Source organism: Mauremys mutica, chromosome 20 (genome assembly GCF_020497125.1).
Source record: "Mauremys mutica isolate MM-2020 ecotype Southern chromosome 20, ASM2049712v1, whole genome shotgun sequence".
Lineage (NCBI taxonomy): Eukaryota > Metazoa > Chordata > Testudines > Geoemydidae > Mauremys > Mauremys mutica.
The window spans coordinates 15,085,684-15,103,807 of record NC_059091.1 but is presented as its reverse complement, the minus strand read 5'-3'; the positions used below and the strand labels follow the sequence as shown (position 1 = coordinate 15,103,807).

General features: G+C 49.0%; 1 protein-coding gene across 2 annotated transcripts in view; it reads left to right on the top strand.

Moving 5' to 3' along the window:
• Positions 1-18,124, top strand: part of HDAC7 (histone deacetylase 7) — a 259,876-nt gene that overhangs the window by 77,530 nt on the left and 164,222 nt on the right. The window contains exon 1 of one of the 2 annotated variants that reach the window (XM_044994611.1): positions 3,382-3,399. The exons of the other annotated variant lie outside the window; for it this stretch is intronic. The gene's annotated coding sequence lies outside the window, so the exon portion shown is untranslated. Of the gene's footprint in view, positions 1-3,381; positions 3,400-18,124 lie in introns of those variants that run through there. 2 annotated transcript variants of the gene reach the window in all.

Genomic DNA, 18,124 nt, shown 5'->3' with positions numbered 1-18,124 from the left:
CCGCGGGGAGCCCAGAGCCTTTTAAATCCGAGCCGCGGCCGGGAATCAGAGGGCTCTGGGCTCCCCGCCGCGGCGGGCAGCCCAGAGCCTTTTAAATCCCAGCCGTGGCCGGGAATCAGAGGGCTCTGGGCTGCCTGCTGCGGCGGGGAGCCCAGAGCCCTCTGATTCCCGGCCGCGGCTGGGATTTTAAAAGCTCTGTGCTCCCCGCGGGTGCAGGCAGCCCAGAGCCCTTTAAATCCCAGCCGCGGCTGAGATTTAAAGGGCTCTGGGCTCCCCGCCGCAGCGGGCAGCGCAGAGCCCTCTGATTCCCGGCTGCGGCTGGGATTTAAAAGGGTCTCAGCTCCCCCCGGTTGCAGGCAGCCCAGAGCCCTTTAAATCCCAGCAGCGGCTGAGATTTAAAGGGTTCTGGGCTCCCCGCCGCAGCGGGCAGCCCAGAGCCCTCTGATTCCCGGCCCCGGCTGGGATTTAAAAGGCTCTGGGCTCCCTGCGGTTGCAGGCAGCCCAGAGTCCTCTGACTCCCAGCCGGGGCTGGGATTCAAAGGGCTCTGGGATCCCCGCGGCTGCCAGCAGCCCAGAGCCCTTTGAATCCCAGCCTCTGTCCGCTGATTGCCCCCTCCCCAGACCCCTGCCCCAACTGCCCCCCAGAACCTCCACCCCCTATATAAGCCCCACTGGTCCTTGTTCCCCAATTACCCCCTCCCGAGACCCCTGCCCCTAACTGCCCCTTGGGACCTCAGCCCCTATCTAAGCCTCCCTTCTCCTTTTCCCCAACTGCCCCCTCCTGAGACCCCACCCAACTTCCCCCCCCCAGGACCGCACCCCCTACCTGTCCCCTGATAAACCTCTTAGACTCCCATGCCTATCCAATTGCTGCCTGTCCCCTGACTGCCCCTTCGAACCTCTGCCCCATCCAACTCCCCCTGCTCCTTGTCCCTTGACTGCCCCCCGGAACTCCCTACCTCTTCTCCAACCCCCAAACTGCTTACTGTGCCACTCAGACCAGCGTATCTGGCTCCATGCAGCTCCAGACAGTTGCTGCCATGCTCCCCCATGGAGCCCACAGCCCTCTCCCACCCCCAGCACCTGCCTTCCAGATTTGAACACCTCAAAATTCAGGAGTGCTCAAGCTCGGTTTGGGCAGCTTTTACTTCATTTCTCCCAAATCAGTTTCCCCTGCAAGGTGCCAACTGAAGGTGTTGGAGAACAGAGAGATCAGGTGGCCTCCTAATGCCTGGAAAAGAGACAAAGGCCGGAGGAGGGAGTGTCAGTGCCTGTGCGGACTTCTGGGAAGTGCACGGTGTGGAAGGGGATGCTGTGATGCTTTGGAACATCTCCATACAAAGCCAGTCAGGACTCTGGGGGAGCCTCCTCTCTCGGAGCATACTGTCTCCAGGGCAAGAAGCTTACACCTTCCTGGGTCTGACCTCGGAGCATTCAGCATGCCCTTCCACGTCATGCACTTTCCAAAGTGAGTCTGCCCAGGCTGGTCCTGGGGCAACCAGAGGTCGCTGCACCCCAACTCTGCAGTCAGATGTGACTCTCAGCCAGACAGTAAAACAGAAGGTTTATTAGATGACGGGAACACAGTTTAAACAGAGCTTGTTGGTACAGAAAACAGAACCCCTCTGTCAGGTCCATCTTTGGGGGTGGGGAGCCCAGAACCAAGTTCTGGGTCTCTCCCAATTTCTCCAGCCAGCTCCAAACTGACACTCCCTCCTCTGGCCTCTGTGTCTCTTCTGGACAAGGAGGCCACCTGATCTCTTTGTCCCCAACACCTTCAGTTGGCATCTTGCAGGGGAAACTGAGGCACCCACACAGTATTCAGAGAAAATATTAAGAACATTCCCACTTCATCACAACAGATGCAACAAAATATAATACCGTATATTGAAGTAGGCAAGTGCTGCTTCTGACTTTCCACTTTTAATTGACCCTTGTAATCTTGTGGCGCTGACGCGTTGTAGCTTCATTTTATATCGGCTTACAGGGCGGGAGCGGGGGGGCACCACCATTTTGGGCCCCACCAAAAATTATACAAACCTGCCGCCTATGGCAGCAACTGATATCTGGCAGCACCCTGGTTGTGCCACAAGCTCACAGGAAGTGATTTCAGGCTTCCAGTGCTGGTCTCTGCAGGCTCTAGCCCCCAGACAGTCACACACTGTGTAAACCTGAGGATTCCTTCATGGGGTCTCACCATAAAAGTGTGAGGGACTGGTGAGTGTATTTTATAGGGGCCCCCTCTGTGCTGACATATAGATTATGAGTCTGTTACAGCCCCAGCTTGCGAGCCTGGTTCTTTAGTTCATGTTGTAGCAGCTCATGCTTTTAACTCTGGAGATTCCTGGTTCAATCCAGGCTGTCAGCCATCACACAGATAGGCACATGTGCTGTAACTGCTACAGCCAAATAAGAGACAACGTGCAGTTCCCAGCCCAGCCCCAGGCTGTGAAGGTACCGGAGACCCAATATAGCCCTATTATCCTTCCGGGATGCTACACCTCTGTGCCGTCTTGCTGCAGCTACTGCTGGCCCCTGCCAGTAGCAGGGCAACTTTCTCTCAGGCTCTCCAGCTGGAGATCCAGGCTGTGGCCTCTGGCCTGCAGCTCCTGCCACTGAGAGGCCTCTGGCCTCAGTAAGTACTTCCCTTTCTTGTGCTGGAGGCATTATGGAGCCCTGTACCAGCAAGATGCTGAAGCGGGTGGTAGCAGTGATAATCATTGTCAGTGTTTTATAGAAGACAATCATCCTCAAACTCCAAGAGATTGCTGATGGTATCAGTGAGCCAGCAGGTTCCCTACAGCATGGCTGAGGGATCTCTCAAAATGCCTCTCCCAGAGGGCAAGGCCCCAATGGGCAGCAGCATCACTACAATGGTGGCTGCAGTTTTCTGGAGTCTGCCAGGCTGAGAACAGCAGAGAGCCGGAGAAAGGCATTAAGCCTCTCCAGGCTTCCAGGCCTACTTTGGTGCCTCTCCTAAGAGCAGCTGTAACTGAAAATGAAGCGTCTGGGACTGAGGTGTCCATTTTCCAAGTCTGTCTCAGTGAGTTCTTGACATAACATAATTCCTTCCGCACCACCAGCCTTCGCTGGTGATTGTCACTGGGAGCTGAGTGTTAACACACAGGCCTTGGCCCTAGCCCCAGTCTGCTGGGATGGGGTGGGGACTGACATCCGAGCTGTCTTGGTGGAAAGATTTACCAACGCAATAATTTCTGATGTGTTTTCTGTGTCTCTTTTAAAGAGAAGGGAAAGAATCCAGCTTTTGTCAGGGCAGCCTGGCTCTTCTGGGGGATGGTGCTCCTGGAGCCAGACAGGCAGGCTGGCACCCCACCCAGGTGCACCCACTCGGCACAGGGAGTACTTTGCTTTGCTGAGCTGAGTGTATATACTATGAAGGTGAGAACCAGCGCGTGGGTTTTCCCAGCACAGAGGGAGCCTCTAGAGCTGGAAAATTATCTCTTGGGAACACATCTTGTGGGTGTATTTTTGTGTGTGTGTGTTGGGTCCTTTTTGTGTGCATGGACCTCTCTGAGCAGGTGTACACTGCTCTGTGTATTTCTGCTTCTATGTGCATGCATCCACACGTACCTGTCCATGTGTGTGGTTAACATGTTGGTCCATGTGGCTGCATATGTGTCAGTGTGAGGTGTCTCTGAGTGTGTGCATCTGTGTTCTTGAGGAGGGGCTATCTGTGTCATTGTATGTTCATCCATAGGTTCAAACCCCACAACTGGAGCAGGGTTGGGGCATGACAGCTGTATACTGACGTTGTTTTGGAACGCAAAGTTTTGTGTGGATAAAGGGTATGTCTGCCCTGCATGTGCAGGTGTGATTGTAATGAGGGTAGCTGTACTAACTTTAATCTAGCTCGCATGGGTAAAAAGTGGTGAAGACGTGGCAGTGTGGGCTTCAGTGCAGGCCAGCCACCTCAGTACAAGTTCACTAGGGACCCTGTGTAGCTACTGGGGCAGCTGGCCTGTGCTGAAGTTCATGCCACCACATCTTCACTACTCTTGATACCAGTGCTAGCTAGATTAAAGTTAGCGTGGATATGTCTACCCCCGCTACAATCACACCTTCACTCGCAGTGTAGACATACCCAAAGGAAGCATAGTGCATCTGCCTGTGTACACACGTGTGTGCATGACTGTGCCTGTGCATGCCAGAACTTATGTATAGTGCTTTGTGTTCTTCCTATGGTAGCCCACAGCTTTGTCCACATGTTGTAATCTGTATTCAGTACGCTGTGTCCAGCCATCTCCCCAATACTCCCTGTCCCTCTGCCCCAATCTATGTCTGTCTATTCCAGGCTCTGTGTCCCCCTTTACGTTCCTTTTGGTTTGTTTGTTTTCTATCTATCTGTCTATCTAGAGATGTGTTAAAAGACCATTGTTTGCAAAATCAAGCATTCCAAAATTAGGAAATGCCAGAATTAATCAAAGATTTACAGATTTAAGGCCACAAGGGACCATTATGAACTTCTTATCTGACCTCTTGCACAATCCAGGCTAGAGAACCTCACCCACTAATTTCTGCATCAAAACCATGACATCTGATTGAGCTAGAGCATAGCTTTTAAAAAGACATCCACTCTTGATTCAAAGACACCAAGAGATGGAGAATCCACCACACTCCTAGATAAGTTGTTCCAATGGTCAGTTACCCATATTGTTAAAAACAGGTGTCCTATTTCTCGTCTGAATTTGTCTGGAAGTTGAAGCCAGACATTGAGCCCTCTGCAGTCAGAAATCTTCTCCCTGTGTAGGTATTTATAGACCACGATCAAATCTATCCTGCTCTTGGATAAACTACATAGACTGAGCTATTTTAATCCCTCTCTGGGAGGCAGGTTTTCTAGACTTTGACTTGTTCTTGTAGCCCTTCTCGGATCCCTTTCCAGTTTGTCAACACACCAGACCTGGATGCAGTATACCGGCTGTCAAGCTGTCTGGAGTGGCTCACGACTGTGAGTGCTAACCTCAAGGCAGACTGTCTAGGAACAGGGCACAAACTCCAAACTGGTTGTATGTTCTATAATTAGATTTCACCAACCAAGTAACAAGTATGAACTCCTAAAACTCTGTAACAGCCTTAACATGGTATCACAGACAGTTCCCTTGGTCACTCCGATCTATCTTGCCACCTAAGCAAGGTTATCTTTATGATAGATGGTCCCTTACACCAAAAATCTCAACAATATTTTGTTTACTCTCAGTCCCAAAGGACCAGTCACTTACCCCAGGTCAACTACTTCAGATCTCAAACCAAAGACAATGTTTGTAGCCAATCCTATAATAAACTATCTAAAGATTTATTAACTAGGAAAAAGAAGTGAGTTACGGTAGAAGAACAGAGTTATAAATACCAGAGTTACGAACTGACCAGTCAACCACACACCTCATTTGGAACTGGAAGTATTCAATCAGGCAGCAGCAGAGAGAGAGAGAAAAAAGCAAATACAGTACAATACTGTGATAAATATAAACTATTTAAAAAAAAGGGAAAGCAGCATTTGTCTTCTGCATAGTAAAGTTTCAAAGCTGTCTTAAGTCAATGTTCAGTTGTAAACTTTTTAAAGAACAGCCATCACGTTTTGTTCAGTGTTACGAACATTTCAGAGTTATGAACAACCTCCGTTCCTGAGGTGTTTGTAACTCTGAGGTTCTACTGTGTTTACAAGGTTAAACCAGGTAAACATACACACACAAATGAGATACAGCCTTAGGTTTCAAAAAGTGATAGAAACTTCTATAGTAAGCAAAATTCCATATGTTCTTTAGGGATAACCTAGGCAAAACAGCAGGGGGTGAGGGGGGTGTCTTTTGATTATGCTTAGTGATTCTTGCCCCTTTAGAGTCCAAGCAGCAAAAAGAATCTAGTTTGTCCTTGTCGTGGATTTTCATACCCTTCTCCCCAGAGTCCAAGCTGATGGGACAAGTTCATGCACAGGTCTCCTCTTCCTGGACAGGAAGAGGAATGCAATTAACAAAGTCTTTGTTCTTTGATGTCTCTCAATGACTTATTTGGTTTCAAAGGCCTTCTCTTTGGCCAGGACCTAACATCTTCTGTAGGAAGCCAGTATTTGTATTAGAGAAGGCATCGCTCCTGTTTGATTTGTTGCACAGGTTTACACTGCAAACACTCAATATAACTTTATACAATGGGCTACAGAGGTTTATAAGTGAGATCAATACATTCATAGAATCATAGAATCTCAGGGTTGGAAGGGACCTCAGGAGGTCATTTAGTCCAACCTCCTGCTCAAAGCAGGACCAAACCCAACTAAATCATCCCAGCCAGGGCTTTGTCAAGCCTGACCTTAAAAACCTCTAAGGAAGGAGATTCCACCACCTCCCTAGGTAACCCATTCCAGTTCTTAACCCATTCAGTGTCCTACAAGTATTTCATCAATCTAAATACTAAAAAAACTTCTCAACTTAACATCTATTCTAATAATGCTAACACACATGTAAGCCTGCCTGGTTTCCAGCTATGCATTTGTCAGTGTTCAGTGAGGTCTGGGCCTTGGCATGAGCTGGTACCGTGTCTGCCAGCATCACAAATGCATGGTCTCGCTAGTACTATATGCAGAAGTAATACCCATGCTATGCTTGATATTCCTGTTTATACATCCAAGTATTGCATTTGCTCTCCTAGGCACATCATTGCACTAGGAGCATATGTTATCCACCATGATACTTTACTGCAGCCACCTTCTGTGGATGCATTGTGATGTAGCTTTTAATTACATGATCACAGACTATTTTACTCCTGCAAGGATCATCATCATCAGGATCTGAACCCATATCCATAGTACAAACCTCAACCACGTGAGACAAAGACATAAGTAGGCTGTTAGCCTCTCTGTGCCCAACCCACTGGAATGGGACATGATACACACTTTGCCAGCAGCAGAGTGTTGGGTGTCAGGAGTCCTGGGTTCTATTCCCAGTTCTGCAATAGGACTATGGTTAAGGATTTGACTGCGCTATAAAGTTGTACTGTGTTACCCATTTCAGTATAACCACTTGAGAGTGGATGCAGTTATATCAGTATGAAGGTGTTTTATATTGAGATAGCTGTTCCTATACAGAAAGGGGAATAACATATCAGTATAAGGCATATTTGTCTTGGTATAACTGCGTCTGCACAAGGGTTGTACCACTATAACTATTCTGGTAAAAAAGCTATGCCCCTAACCAACATAATTTTACCACTAAACATTTTACATGTAGGCCTTAGTGTTGACAGCAGTGACTATAGACAGGACAAGCAAGTTTTTGGAGTTTTGGAGAACTAGGTGTGATTTTTATACCAATTAAATTGAATTGGAACTGGTGCAACCTCATGTGTGGACATACATTGCTTTAAGCATGGCTCATCTTGGCTTAGCTTGTGCCAATTTAAGCTAAACCGATACCATTAATTTTAAATTGATATAAGAGAGTCCATGCACAAAAGTTGCATCAGTTTAACTAAACTGATATGTTAAAACAGAGCAACTTCTGTGTGCAGACACGCCCCGAAGGGCTGAGGAGGTGCATTTGCCATATTAAAGTTCCGAGTTCTAGTGTCTGCTCTGCCTTACCTGTAAAAGAGGGGATTAATGCTTGCCCATCTCATAGGGAGGGATATGAAGTCCTGTTCAGTAAGAAGGGTTGGCATGTGTGCAGAAATATCAATGGTAGAAGAGGTGAGAATCAAATTCATGGTTTCATATATCTCACCTCAGTGTACTATTCCCCCAGGACATTCTGTGGGTCTCTCTCTTGCAGACCTTTTGCCCAACAGACTCTTGAAAAATTAGGACTTTTGCTGCCCCAGAGATCAGCAGGCTAGGACCATCTGAGTGTAGGGACTGCAGGACAACTGTAATGTCAGCACTGGGCTTTCTGTGCCCTCCCAGTTCTCTTACCCTTCTCTGCCTCCCACCAGGAGGAGGAAGCACTTGGCTTCCCCTTCTTCTGCAGGACCCATAGGGACAGCAATCCAGGAGCAGGAACAGAGAAGGGTTTGCTCCAGGAGGCAGTTTCTGAATTGTTTTCATGCCAGTGTGACAGCACAAGGAGAGAGTGCTGAAGGCAAAACAATCCCCACAGTTTGGCCCCTGGAGTGTGGTGGGTTCGAGTGGCACCCGTACCCACATGGTAGATGTTAATAGGAGAAATACCTTAAGCAGCTAACCTCTGATGTCCTGCCCAATCCGACTTTTTTTAAAGGAATTATTTACAGAAGTTGCTTAAAGCTGAGCAGCATGTTGCTGATCTTCTTAGCGTATTGACAATGTGCCTCAGGTGGCACATGACCAGGATTCATCACCGAATTTGGTCTGCTGGTTGGATCATTAGCTTTCCTGGCTTGGGCCAGTACTGATGGGGAGTGCGACATGAACGAGAGCTGTTTTATTTGCTGCAGAGAATGACAGCTCCTCTGGGATGATTCCACTGCAGCTTGGGCTCAGGACCCAGTTGTAGACATTGGAATGTTGCAGGCCAGAGGAATCAGCCTGTGAGGGGAGGATTTATAGCACTGCAGACGCCACGCTGCCTGGCAGTTCCCAGTGGTAGGAGCACACAATCCCCAGCGGCTGCCAGAGGCTTTTGTTCCTCTCAGGTTTGTTTTTGTTTATGAAAAAAATTGCCGGCAATTATTTCTTTATCTGGACGCAAACCCTGTTGGTATTTTCAAAGGAAATAAACAATTTCCAGTCACTCAGGTGGTGACATTTGCAAAATATCCTGTGGTCCTGCACAGAGTCTTTCCAGGAAGTCATTCCATCTGAGTTTCTGTGATTAGAGTAGCAAGCAGCGGGTTTGTGGAGGACAATAGGCATGTGTGTCATTGAAGGCTTTCAGCACAGATTCTCCATGTCAGAGCTGCTATTCTGAGTGTACAGTGTTCATTATTAAATGGCTTTTGATGATAAATGCTCAAGAATCCACAGAAATGCCCCATTTAAAATGATTTATGGCCTGATGAGAAAATCATATTGGTAAGGAGCTCACTCCATAGTCACTGAAATCACAAATCTCGCTGTTACTTGTGGCTTCAGGCAGTCCAGAGGGTTTGCTAGTGGCAACTGGGGCTGTAGGTTCAGGATGCAGAACCCAGCTAAGCATTGGAGATGGTGGTTTCTACAACTGCTTCTGCAGTCAGCAGGGGGAGCTCAGCTTAGGCATCTAGAGATGGCCTATTAAAGAGGCAAGCAGCCAATTTTCAACTTGCAGCCAAGTCAGTTTCAAAAGCTGAGCTCAGCCTCAGAGCAGCTCCATGTCTTTCCCCAGCCCATTGTTGTGGTTTTACAATCACATTTTCCTGTTTTTAAAACAAATGTTTTTCTCTCCCTTGTGGCTGTGTGAAAGACCCACACAAGCTAGACGGGAAGCTGTCTCTAGAAGGGAAAGAGTGAGACTGACTCCGCCCAGGGGCTGCCAAGCATGCAGTAAACAGACTGACAAAAATATTCCTTTCCTCTAATTGGTTTTGGGGTTGTGCAGTCTGAGGGCTTGCTTCTAAGAATAATAGGTTAAAATATTTCAGACAGAAGTGTGATTTTTTTTTAACTTGATGGTTCCTCTTTAATGTAACCACAGCTGCAGGGTGAGCAAAGGGACTGACAGGTATTTTTGTAGGTCCTATTAAAATACTGGTTATTTAAAAAATATTCTGTGCTCTTGAGTGGCATTTAATTTAAAAAAACACAACCACAAGTAATTTGGGCTCTTGGGAAAATACTCTGGCTGATCCTAGTTAATGTTGCTGACATTTTGGAGCTATGAATCTTAAGCTCCAGTGTTGCAGTTGAATCCACACAGAGGATTGTGCCCACACACAGTGCAGGATCAAGGTCCTGGGAAGATGAGATAGAAAGTTCTATTATGAGAGAATCCATCTAGCTCATCTGTGCAAGATTGGTCCTTATATTCTGTTGCCTAGTGTAGTTCCAAGGGTCTCAGTCTGAATTCTGAATGGCTTTTACTTAAGTGTTTAATTTTACGTGTGTGTGTGTGTGTGTGTGTTTTAGTGTTTTAACAGACAACAGTTGGCTGGAGGTGCTTTCACAGCTCTGGGGCCATACCCTTAACTCTACCACTAACACATCACAGTTCACCATCATTGTTTTTTTTGTTCTAATAAATCAAAGAGACTGGTTCCTATTTTGATACATTTTTATGCTTTATAACTGAAAAATAAATGTGGCAATATTTTGGTCCACAATGACCAAAAATCTGCTGCTCTGATGTTTGCTGTTCAGTAAAAACCAGCCTCTGGCTGCTACTCCACCAAACAGGATCATCTAGCATCTACCTTGTTTCCTATCTCAACAGTTACATGGACCCCAATGGCTGCACTATCTGAGCCTGGTGAGTTTATTAAAAGAAAAGTCACAATGGACCTTGCTCCCATTTAACTTGGACGTCAGCCACATAGTGATAAGTAGAATGGAAGCCTCTACTTGTTCCAACTGAATTTAGCTATTGCTGTGGCTGGATGGCACCATCTGCTGAGCTGACATTAGCTCTCCCAGATTATGGAGAGTCAGACTGGTTAACCTGCCAAGAAGAATTCTGAGTGCTGCAGGAATTAGCCTGAGGATCTCAGTAGGGGGTGGGTTCTCTTCTAAGTCAGTGCTGGCCCTAGTGCTCCAACATGTCTCTAGGGGGCACTGTGCTGCAGGAACTGGTGGGAATCTTCTGTAAAGCACTGGTTCTCAACCTGTGGTCCCTGGACCCACTATGTCTAAGGCAGTGGTTCTCAATCAGAGACACGTACCTCTGGGGGTACACAGAAGTCTTCCAAGGGGTACATCAACTCATCTAGATATTTGCCTTGTTTTACAACAGTCTACATGAAAAACACTAGCGAAGCTAGGACAAACGAAAAGTTTATACTGATCTATATACCAAAATGTAAGTACAATATTTATATTCCAGTTTATTTATTTTATAATTATATGGTAAAAATGAGAAAGCAAGCAATTTTTCAGTACTAGTGTGCTGTGACACTTTGGTATTTTTATGTCTGATTTTGTAAGCAAGCAGTTTTTAAGTGAGGTGAAACTTGGGGTACGCAAGACAAATCAGTAGTCTGGAAAGGTTCAGAGCCATTGGTCTAAGGGGTCTGAAAAAGACTAGACTGAAAACTGAGTGAACAGGATTCCACTATATATACACAGTCGATTTCCAAAGGTTCTGCACCTCCATTTGAAAGTGTTTAGGGGTCCGCAAATGAAAAAAGGTTGAGAACCACTGCTGCAGAGAGTGCTTTCCCTTCAGACTCAGTGCTAGCCCTAATGCCCAGGGCCGGCTCCAGGCACCAGCTCAGCAATCAGGTGCTTGGGGCAGCCAAGGAGAAGGGGCAGCACGTCGGGCTCTTCGGCAGCAATTCGGTGGCAGCTCCCTTGGCCCCTCTCGGAGGGAAGAGCCTGCCGCCGAATTGCCGCTGAAAAAGAAAGTGGCGCGGTGGAGCAGCCGCTGATCGCAATTGTGGCCTTTTTTCTTTTTCTTTTTTTTTGCTGCTTGGGGTGGCAAAACCCCTGGAGCCGGCCCTGCTAATGCCCCAATATGATGCTAGAGGAGCTGTGCTGAAGGTAGGGGGCTGGGGCTCAGTGGAGAGCACGGTCTTCTCACAGTCAGTGCTGATCCCAGTACTCCAGCGCAATGCTAGGAGAGCTGGTATAATCTGTGGAATGAGATTAAAAACGTGAAAGCCTGGACTGGGCTTCTGTAGCCTCTAGAGCTGCCTGTTCCCATGGTCCCCTAATGCCCATTAACTCTGTGTGCCAGGGGTAGTTGTCTCCATTGTCCGAATGCTGCTGTCACAGAGAGTGCTGCCCTGAATCCCTGCTCTGAGGCAAGAGAGCAACTTTCCCAGCCCAGCTGGCTGAGCATTGCCCAATGCAGGGTGTGATTCGCTGCTCCGGATTTTCCCATATCACACATCAGCAATAAAATGCATAAAACACTTCTGTGCCCATGTCACAACTCACCCTGCCGCCCACCTGTCTGGTAGATGAGCCAGCCCAGCCGCTGCCTGGGAAAAGTAACCATGTCTTGGGAATGGATCGTAGGCCACCCCAGAAACCTGACCCGAATGTGGGCTGCACCATCCAAAACATCCAATCCTATCTACAGAGAAAAAGGGGAGCCCTCTGCTCCCTAAGAGAAAAGGGGGCCGTCTTCCCCTTGCAATAGGGGGAGCTCTCTGACCCCCAAGAGAAAGGGGGCCCTCTTCCCCTGGGGAAAAGGGGGAGCTCTCTGGCTCCCAAGAGAAAGAGGGAGATGACTCCTGAGGGAATTATATGAACTGAGTTAACTTCTCCAATTCCTGACTGTGCTCCCTGCTGCCACCCTGGGTGACAACTGTGCTGTATCTCACTGTGTGTGTAATGGCCCTGCCTGCCACAAGGGGTAGGGTGCTGTGCATGCCTCCTTGTCAGGGGATGGGAACAGATTTGGTTCCCGAACAGTCCAAATTACAGCCTGTTTTGTGAAAATAATTTACAAAAGCACATACTGAGGAGGAGATCGTGCATGTCTCCTCTGAGCCCAGTTGCACTGGCTTGTGGTCTTCCAAGGCTCCAGGCCTCTCAGACCTAGCAGGGATCAAACATGGGGGTGCACACGATTTTCCTTCTCTTACAAATAACTGACTGAGTGGCCAGCAGCAAACATTGAGTGGGCCCCCAGGTATCTCTATCACATCCTGTTGAGTTCAGTGACTCCCATAGACATGATGCTAGAGTTTGGGGCAGACAAAAGCCACAGATACTGAACAAGAGCAGATCATTCTGACAGGAGCAGAGGACATGAATCAGGATCCCCTCTTGATTGCAGTGCCTCAAATGTCCATCAGAAGAGAGACTTGCCATCTTGGTTATTTTCACGTGTCTGGTTCCACTGTGCTGTGATTTTATATTGCAGTCTAACAGCTGCTGTGAGGAGCAGCATTCTTCTCCCTTGTGGCCAAGTCTTGTCCAGATGTTAAGTTGTGTGTGCATGATGCAGGGTGCTAATGGGGGCATGCTCAGTCCAGAGGGAATGTTCAGCTTTAGTCACAAGCCTCTAGCAAGCTATGCTGAACAGAAGCAAAAAATGGTTTTCAGCAGTTCGTAATACAGCCAAATCTGAACAGATTTCCATGAGGACAATAAAAGGACAATCCCTCTGACCTCAGAACTATCCCACTGGCAGATTTAAAGTTCTTGCTGCAAACCATGGAGGGGCTAGAGCACCTCAAAAACTGCCAGGCCATATTTTAGAATAAGAAATGAGACAACTTGAATATTTGTATTATTTATTGTTTGCGTTACAGTAGCACCTAGAGATCCCAATTGAGATTAGGACCCTGTTATGCCGAGCACCACACAGATCCTCCCACAGGGTACGGCTACGCTGCAGTTGGGAGGTGAATTCCCAGCTCAGGTAGATACACGCGCCAGCTCTGCTCCAGCTAGTGTGCTAAAAATAGCCGTGTAGTACGGCATGGGCTAGCCGCCCCCGCTCCATACCTAGGCTCTCCACTGGGGTAGCACTAAGGGCATCTAGCCCAAGCTGTAGTCAGTGCTGCCGCGGCCACAGTGTTCTGTTCAGCCTGCCTGCTGAAGCAGAGCTAGGTGTGTTCATCTGCCCGAGCTGGTAACTACATCTCTCAGCTGTAGTGAAGACATGACCACAGAGTGAGGGTTTGTCTGCACTTGAAATGCTACAGCTGCACCGTTGTAGCGCTTCAGCGCAGATCCAACCTATGCCAATGGGAGGGGTTCGCTAGTTGGTGTAAGTAACCCACCTCCTCATGAGGCAGTAGCTAGATTGATGGAAGAATTCTTCTACACTGGGGGTTAGGTCAACTTAACTATGCTGCTCAGGGGTGTGTATTTTTCACACCACTGAGCAATGTAGTAAAGCCAACTTAATTTTCTAATGTAGACCAGGCCTGAGAGAGATACTCCCAGTCTGGAAGAGTTTACAGTCTAAGAGGCCATCTACACTGCAGCTGGAGGTGGGATTGCAGCTGTAATCTACCTGGGCCTGGCCTACCCTCGGAAATTAGGTTGGTGTATATGTCGCTTAGGGGTGTGAAAAATCCACACCTCTGAGCAACACAGTTAAACCAACCTAATCCTCGGTGTTGACAGTGCTAAGTTGATGGGAGAATTCTCCTCTCAACACAGCCACTGCCTCTCAGGGAGGTGGAGTACCTAAACCGATCGGAGAACCCTTCCCCTCGGCGTAGGTACTGTCTTCACTGGAGTGCTACCGCAGTGCCATTGCAGCATTGTAAGTGCAGACAAGCCCCTGAGGTGTCTAAAACTGGAGTAAAGGAGCAGCATGGACCCTGGCTGGTACAGGTCCAGGGTTCCAAGCAGCTTGTACAGCCATGCTGATGTCCGTGCCATGGCATCTTCATTGCGATTTTTACCTACACTAGCTAGATTAAAGCTACCGTGGATATCTCTATCAGAGCTGCAATCCTATCTCTGAGTGCAGTGCAGACATCCCCTAAAACCACCCAGACTGAGGCTGGGAGGGAGGGATAAGACCCCCACCCAGAGTGAGCGAACATTGTCTTCATGTCACCATGTTTCTCAGAATGTCTTTGTTGTTTGTTTGTGAGGTTTATGGAAGGGGATTGCAAACCAGGCAGGAGGGAGCAGTGACACTTAAGGGAGGAAGCAAAGGGGAGAGGGGACAGGGAGGAGTAGGGCAGTGGAGTGAGGTTGCAATGAAGACCGACGGGGGCTGGAGTGAACAGCCAGTCAGCACAAGGAAGAGCATGATCAGCGTGAACAGGAGTCAGTACAGAATCATCACTGTAGAAGGTCCCTGCTACTGCTGCATATGCTCTGCCCGCTGTAGTGTGCGCTCTTGCTCACTGGCTCTCACTCGCTCTCTGTGTTGCACACTCCTGCAGTGCCTAAGCACCATCTATTATAGATGCTGTGTGCCAGGACATTGCCATTGTGGGTGCCGCTTGCCTGATGCTCCCAACGTGGTGCTAGCCCCTTACTCAGAGCACCCAGTTCTTGCTGTGTGGGTCACAGAGTCCCAGGTATGAGACCAGACACTGTGATGGGGCCCAGGTTGCCTGGCTCCCTGGTGCACCAAGTAGAACACAGCTCTCAGTTGTGCCCCAGGGCACCCCATGCCCAGCAGCAGCACTGAGGCTGCTCAGACCTTCTAGGCACAGTGCCATGAACGATGCTGGGGATATTTCCCTTCCCAAGGCATTGCCACTGAGTACAGATTAGGAAAGGCCTGTCGTGGGAAGGCTGGCAGAGCCCCAGCGGCAGAGGCCCCTGCCAAGTGCAGCTCTATAAAACAGGGTGGGCGCAGGTGTCATGAGATGCTGTCCCCTGGGGAACAGCTCTCCTCTGACTGAATCTGCCCCTGGGGAGCAGGGGAAACACCCCACGCCCTTGCTGTACAGTCACCTCCCATTCTGGGCTTTGCCTTTCCTGCCTCTCACACTGGCAAGTGGGTGAGGAGGCTCCTGGGAGCTGCAGCATGAGTGTGAGTCAGAGCAGGGCCCTGAATCAGCCCCACATGTGCTCTTGGCAGAGTGGAGGGTTTGGCAGCTGGGGGGCAAAGAATGAAGAAGGGTGTGTGGGGACCAGGCTGCTGGTCTCTGTGAATGCTCCAAGCTGAGGGGCGCAGAGGATATATGGCACTGCCAGGAGGTGGTGCTGAGAGAATGGGGTCCCTAGTCACACCAAACCCTGCAGTGCGGACCTGGATCCATTATCTGTATTTCAGGGGCAGCTGAGCTCCCCTCTTTGACACCTCAGGGTCTCTTCACCATCACTGTGCCCTGGGCTCACTCCCCAAGCTCTTGCACCTTGCGGCTGCATGTAATTGCCCAGTGTGCTCCTTCAGGCAACTGCTGTGTTCTGCTGCAGGCTACTGCAGAATGTGCAAGTTCCAGCTCCAGAGCAGCTGCATTTCAGAAGTGGGCAATGGATCCTGCCAATCAGGGGTGCCTGAGAGCACCCTATGGTTAGGGTTGCCAACTCTGACTGAAGCTATTCCAGGAGATTTTTTCCCCCGACATGACAATGTCATTTTCTGAAAATATCCTATTAAAATCTCCCAGATTGCTTTCAATAGTTACTGGGAGATTGATGCTGATTCTGGGAAACTCCAGGCCAATCCTGGAGGGTTGTCAACCCTACCCAGGGATGACTCCAGGCACCAGCACGCCAAGTGCGTGCCTGGGGTGGCAAGCCAGGGGGCGCTCTGCCGGTCGCCGCGAGGGCGGCAGGCAGGTTGCCTTCAGCGGCATGCCTGCGAAGGGTCCGCTGGTCCCGCAACTTCGGCAGACCTCCTGCAGGCATGCCGCCGAATCCGCGGGACCGGGGACCTCCCGCAAGCAAGCTGCCGAAGACAGCCTGCCTGCTGTGCTTGGGGTGGCAAAATACCTAGAGCCGCCCCTGACCCTACCTATAGTGCAGAAGGCTAAACTACAGCCCTCTGCACTGGAATGACAGTGGGTGCCCTTAGCCTTATTCCCACCTTTACTGGATGCCTTTGGCTCACTGTGCTGCCTTTGGAAAGCCATATGAGTGGGCTCTGGCTGAGCCCTCTGCTGCCTGAACATCCTGCTGCTCAGTCAAGACTTGGGTGGGGAATCCCAGTCCTGTGGGCTGGTGTCTCCTCAGACTAACTACCAAACAAGACCTTAATCCCCTTTCCCTCCTTCAGCTTCAGCTCCAATTTCCCCTGAACTTCTGGGCTGGCTGTAGAAATGCTGCAGGGAGCACCCTTGCTGGGTTAATCGTGGGGAGTTTGGACCAGCCAAGCCAGCTCTGGCTTTTCTTTCTTCCTGTGTTTGCAGCCTGGTGATTGCACAACATGCCGGGGTGAATCAGGTTCATCTCCCCAGATCAAAATAGAACATTTCTTTCACAACTAAGCCATGAGTATTCTACACTCAGTGCCCAAGCCTGGTCTCTGCAATAAATAGTCTGTGGGGTCTAGCAATGACCGTAAATGCAGAGAATCCTTTTATCTTGGCTTGAGGAACTGGTGCATTCTGAAATCAATGCTGGATTCAACTGGCTTGGCTTCCAGAAGCATTTGAATGGCTTGGCTCATCTAATGGAGGGTGGATCTGAGTGGAACCTTCCCACCTCCTCCATGAGTCTTTAGATGCCAGATCTTAGCTGTGTGGCTATCAGCAGATCAGGATTACTGGCAGAGAAGGAGGTGCTCAGATACTGCTGTCATGAGCAAGGCATAGATAGATTAGATAGATAGATAGGTGTTTTAGAGAGAGAATGGGAGGGAGAGGTATGTTGGTGAGGAACCATTATCCTTGAGCATTGCTGCCCAGCTTTGCCCCTAGGCTGCAAGGTGATTCGCTTTTCAGGAAACATGTTTCTGAGCCCCACATTCATCCCCCTGAAATGGACAGAATGCCATCAGCGTTGAATTTGCCACTTGGATCTGGACTTGCCCTTCCCACTCTGGCCCCTCATTTTACCTTTAAATGCACAAGTATTTTGCTCTTGATGGAATGTCTCAGCCATGAATGCTGTGCAGAGAGGGAATAAAGTCTGGTCTTTATTGCCCTGCTGCTGGGATGTGTTTGGGGCTCACCTGACAAGCCCTTGGGTATCTGGCAGGAGAGCAGACATGCCACGTGTTCTGAGAACTCCAAGATTCTGACCAGAGTTGGCTGGAATATTTTGGATTTTCATAATGTCAAAAAAATCACTACAAATTTCAAAATCCTTCACCAAATTGTCACAATTTTCCAACCGGCTCCAATTCCGTCATTGTCTATCAAGCCACCAGGCTGCAAGACTGACACTGGCTTCCTCTGAGATACAACCTTAGGTTAGAGTATGTTCTACTTCTAGGAGAATATGAGTTCCCCTATGTATGCTTCTTGTTGTGCCAACTCCAGAAATGTTCCACACACTGGGGGATTGGATCCTGTGTCACTTCCACAAGCATGAGGAGTTTGGTGGAGGCACGCTCTTTGGGAGCTGGGGATGATGCTTCAGATTCGGGTGGAGCTCCCCATTCTGGATCCACCACCAAACTGGATCCTTTCATGACATTTTTCAGGGAATGACTGCCCAGAAGGAAGTAGCCTTGCTGAGAAACTGGAGGAATTT